Here is a 5,375-nt window from a genome sequence, read left to right as displayed (position 1 = left end):
CCGGTCCATACGGGCCGCCTGCATCATGGTGTCCTCCAGGGTATCAGGAGGCGGATGTAATGCCAGAGTGTCCTGCAGACGGTCAGACAGGCCCCTGAAAAACAACCCTCTCAGGGCTGCGTCATTCCAGGATACTTCGGATGTCCAATGTCTAAACTCTGAGCAGAACCATTCAGTAGAGTGCCTCCCCTGTGTCACACTCATCACCATATCCTCTGCCAGACGCACTCAATCAGGCTCATCATAAATGTGCCCCAGAGCCTCAAAGAACAAATTCACAGACATACGTTCAGGAGCAGAGGAAGAGAGAGAGAAAGCCCATGCCTGTGGAGCCCCCCGAAGTAGGGAAATAATGACCCCCACCCTCTGGAACTCATCCCCGGAGGAGCAGGGCCTCAGAGAAAAAAAAGCTTGCATCCTTCTCTGAAAGACCTGAACTCCTTTTTATCCCCTGAGAAAGGGTCTGGCAATTTGACCGGAGATTAGGGGGATGGTAATGACACATCTCTACCCCCAGAACTAGAAGCCCCTGCATCGAAAGCCCCCTGCACAGTAACCACCAACTGTTGCTGGGTATGGGCCATCGTGTGCTGTTCCACATTGAGTTTATGGAACATTTGGGTCAGGTGCTTGACCTGATCAGCCAAAGCTTGTATGGGATCCATGAGGATAACACACTTTTTTTTTTTTCCTTCAGAGAAAAAAAAAAAAGAACTGAAACGGTCAGCAATAATGTCAAGAACACCGCACTACACTCACTCACTGAACCAGTGCGCATGTCCTGAGTACAAAAAAACGTGCTTCAAGATACCTGTGGAGCAGGGCAGCAGCAGTGACAATGCGTGCTTCAAACTATCAGGACCTGAAGCATGTGACTGCTGGGGGCGTGGCCTAAGCTCCACAGAGCTAGGAGCTGCAGGGAAACTCCTAGAAAGGTAACTACGGGACAAGTTACCAAGGGGCATAGACAGACGCGGAAACCAGATCAAGCCGGGGTCAATGCACGAGATAGCAGGACAGTACCAAAGGGTTAGACAGAGCAAATAGGACGTAGCAATAGATCAGAAAACCAGAATGGGCAATAGACGGTACAATAGGGGCAAAAGGTAGCGGAGTAACAATAGCCAAGCCAGGAGGTCAGAACCAGAGAAGAAAATAGTACCTAAAACATGAGATGGAGTTCAGAATGAGGGGACAGGCCGGGTCATACACGGGAATCAAACAAGCAATGCAGTACACGTACACCAGGGGGGTCAGTCAGACACACAGCCAGAATAACAGTATAGCTGACAGAGAATGCTAGTCTGGAGTGAGTATAAATACCCCTCCCAGATCCAAAGAGAGGCCGGCAAAAGTTAACCCTGTGAGAACAGGACATTAACCATGTCCTAACCATGACAGGCGGCTCACCCTATCACGGTTGTCACGGATCACAAAAATTTGGCATACCTTGAATCTGCTAAGAGGCTTACTCTTAGTCAAGCCCGTTGGTTGCTTTTTTTTCATGATTTCAGTTCTCCATTACTTTTCGACCGGGGTCCAAAAATGTTAAAGCGGATGCCCTGTCCAGAAGTTTTGACCCAGTGTCTCCCCCTGAGCCGCCGTCCTCCATTCTTCCCCCATGGGTGGTAGTGGCGGGGGTCTCATCTGAGTTGGAACAAGAAATTCTAAGGGTTCAGGCCCTAGCTCCGGCAACCAGGCCAGGGGATAAATTGTTTGTTCCAGATTTATTGCGGCCTAGACTTCTGCAGGAGTTTCATGAGTCTAGGCTGAGTGCTCATCCAGGTATCACGGCAACTAGAGAGGCAGTAGCCAGGGGTTTTTGGTGGCCTTCACTAAGGTCCGATGTCAAGAAATTAGTTTCTGCTTGTGGCGTGTGTGCCCATTCCAAAAGCTTGCATAACCGGCTGGCTGGGGAACTCCTACCTTTACCGGTTCCTGATAGGCCATGGACTCATCTTTCCATGGATTTTATTACCGGCCTTCCACCTTCCAGGGGCAATACCGTGATCTGGGTGGTGGTGGATAGGTTTTCTAAACAGGCCCATTTCATTCCCTTGGCAGCATTACCCTCAGCAGAAACATTGTCAAGGTTGTTTGTGCAGCATGTGGTCCAATTGCATGGGGTACCCCTGAATGTTGTGTCTGACAGAGGTGTGCAGTTTGTGGCCAAATTTTGGAGGGCGCTATGTATGAAATTGGTCATCTAACTCTCCTTCTTGTCGGCATATCACCCGGAGAGTAATGGTCAGACAGAACGCACCAATCAATCCCTGGAACAAATTCTCAGGTGTCTGACCTCCACCAGACAGGAGGATTGGTGTGATGCGTTACCGTTGGTGGAATTCGCTTTTAACAACCGGGTGAGCCAGTCCACCAACATGTCCCCATTCCTGATTAACTATGCGTTTAATCCGCATTTTGGGGAGTTTTCACGGGTGGATTCCTGTTGTCCAGGGGTAGAGGGGTCCGTTCAACGGTTAAAAAACCTCTTGGCTGAAGTCCAGCGTAATATCTCTCGGACCCAGGGGAGATACAAATATTTTGCTGACAAAAAGAGAGCCTCGGGAGACATGTTTCAGGTGGGAGAGAAGGTTTGGCTTTCCACACGTAACATCAACTTAAAGGTACCATCAGCTAAGTTGGGACCAAAGTTCATTGGTCCGTACGAGATTATGGAGATAGTCAACCCAGTGGCATATAGGTTGCGTCTCCCCGCCTCCTTAAAAATATCCAATGTATTCCATAAATCTCTGTTGAAATCCGTAGGGTCTGTCAAAGAGGACTCTGTGCCTGTTGTTCCTCCAGTGCTGGTGGAGGGTCAATTGGAGTATGAGGTCGGACATATTGTGGACTCTCGGTGGGTGCGCCGCTCTTTGCAGTACCTGGTCCACTGGAAGGGATATGGACCAGAGGAGCACTCATAGGTCCCAGCTCGCTCTGTACATTCAGATCGCCTGGTTCGGGCTTTCCATGCCAAGTACCCGGGGAAGCCTGGGGGTCCAGAGGCCCCCCGTTGAGAGGGGGGGTACTGTCATGATCCCAGTGCAGGTTTTTGAGCTGCACGTCAGGGGTTAATGTCTGGAGCTCAGTGCAGGTTTTGACCTGCACACCTGGGGTTAATGATTGTGGCCTCTTTGGTTCTGGGAGAGCTTCTTAAACCCCTGGGAAGCTCCAATCCCTGTCAGTTATACTTTTGCCTTTGGCCGAGTGTGGTGACCTCTGTGTGCCTGTTCGTTGTTATAGCTTGTATATATGGTTCTGACCCTGTTCTGTTCCCTGTTGTGAGTTTGCCTGTTGATTCTGTACTGCGCTTCCCTCTCTGTGTATGACTCATTGCCTGTGATCTGACTACTCTCTGCTCGCCCCTCTTGTACCTTGCAGCTATCTCTGTGTGTGACTCATTGGCTACGTCCTGACTATCCTCCCTGTCTATGCCCCTTGGTAACTTTGTCTCACAGTTACCCTGCTAGGAGTTCTCTTGCAGCTCCTAGCTCTCTGTAGTTTAGGCCACGCCCCTAGCAGTCAAGTGCTTCAGTTCCTGCTGCTCTGAAGTACGCACCTACTCTCCTGCTGCCCGCTCCACAGTTATCTTTGAGCACAGCTCGCTTTACTCAGGACACACGCACTGGCTCAGTGAGCAAGTTCAGTGCGGTGTTCCTGACAATAAGTAGTTGTTGAGTGAGGGTGTTGGAATATGTTTGGTGCAACAACTCCATTCCTGTCTGAGTGTTTAATTGCTCGCAGGTCAGGCTGTGAGGCTAATAAAGATGGGGGAGCAATGTGAGGACACCTCATTGTATCTTAATTAACCAGACTCAGAAGGGAGGGAGCACCGTTTGACATTTTGAACGCAAAATTGGCTGGAATCAATGGCGGCGCCATGTCGCGTTTGGAGACCCCCTGATGTACCTAAACAGTGTAACCCTCCAATTCTAACTCCAACCCTAACCCCAACACACCCCTAACCTTTATCCCAACCCTAACCACAACCCTAATCTCTACACACCCCTAAACCTAATCCCAACCCTAACCATAAACCAAACCATAACCAGAACCCTAATCCTAGCCCAACCCTAACTTTAGCCCAACCTTAACCCCTTCCGTACATTGGACATACTAGTCTGTCCATGTGACCTGGGACCTAAGTCGCATGGACGGAATAGTACGTCACACGCGATCAGCGGCGCTCACGGGGGAGTGCCGCTGATCGCAGCCAGGTGTCAGCTAATTATCACAGCTGACAGCTGGTACATTAACCCCCGACACACTGCGATCAAACATGTTTGCAGTGTACCGGGGGGCATAGGGAAGCATAGGGCAGGGAGGGGGCTCCCTCCGTGCTTCCCTGAGCCCCTCGGAACAGCGCGATGTGATCACGCTGTTCCGAGGGCCTCCTCTCTGCTCACCACACATCTAGATAAGTTCCTTGGGGGTCTAGTTTCCAAAATGGGGTCACTTGTGGGGGGTTTCCACAGTTTAGGCACATCAGGGGTTCTCCAAATGTGACATGACACCCGCAGACCATTCCATCAAAGTCTGCATTCCAAAACCTCACTACTTCCCTTCTGAGCCCCAACGTGTGCCCATACAGTAGTTTTCTCCCACATATGGGGTATTAACGTACTCAGGACAATTTGGACAACAATATTTGGGATCCAATTTCTCCTGTTACCCTTTGGAAAATAAAAAAAATTGGTGACTAAAAGATCATGGTTGTGGAAAAAATATGATTTTTTTATTTTCATGCCCGGGTGTTGTAAACTTCTATGAAGCACTTGGGGGTTCAAAGTGCTTACCACACATCTAGATAATTTCCTTGGGGGGTCTAGTTTCCAAAATGGGGTCACTTGTAGGGGGTTTCTACTGTTTAGGCACATCAGGGGCTCTCCTAATGCGACATGGCGCCTGATCTTAACTCCAGCCAATTTTGTGTCAAACGGCGCTCCTTCCCTTTCGAGCTCTGCCATGCACCCAAACAGTGGTTTACCCCCCCACATATGGGGTATTGGCGTACTCAGGACAAATTGCACAATAACTTTTGGGGTCCTGTTTTCCTTGGGAAAATAAAAATTGGGGTTAAAAGATCATTTTTGTGGAAAAAATATGAATTTTTAATTGTATGGCTGTGCGTTATAAACTTCTGTGAAGCCCTTGGGGGTTTAAAGTTCTCTCCACATATCTAGATAAGTTCCTTGGGGGTCTAGTTTCCAAATTGGGGTCACATGTGGGGGGGTTTACACTGTTTAGGCACATCAGAGGCTCTCCAAACGTGACATGGCGTCCAATCTCAATTTCAGCCAATTTTGTGTTGAAATAGTTAAAAGGCGCTCCTTCCCTTTCGAGCTCTGCCATGCACAGAAACAGTGGTTCCC

This window comes from Dendrobates tinctorius, unplaced genomic scaffold (assembly GCF_039654945.1).
Source record: "Dendrobates tinctorius isolate UK_male_01 unplaced genomic scaffold, ASM3965494v1 ptg000003l, whole genome shotgun sequence".
In the NCBI taxonomy this organism is placed as follows: Eukaryota; Metazoa; Chordata; class Amphibia; order Anura; family Dendrobatidae; genus Dendrobates; species Dendrobates tinctorius.
This window is presented reverse-complemented; position numbering follows the sequence as displayed.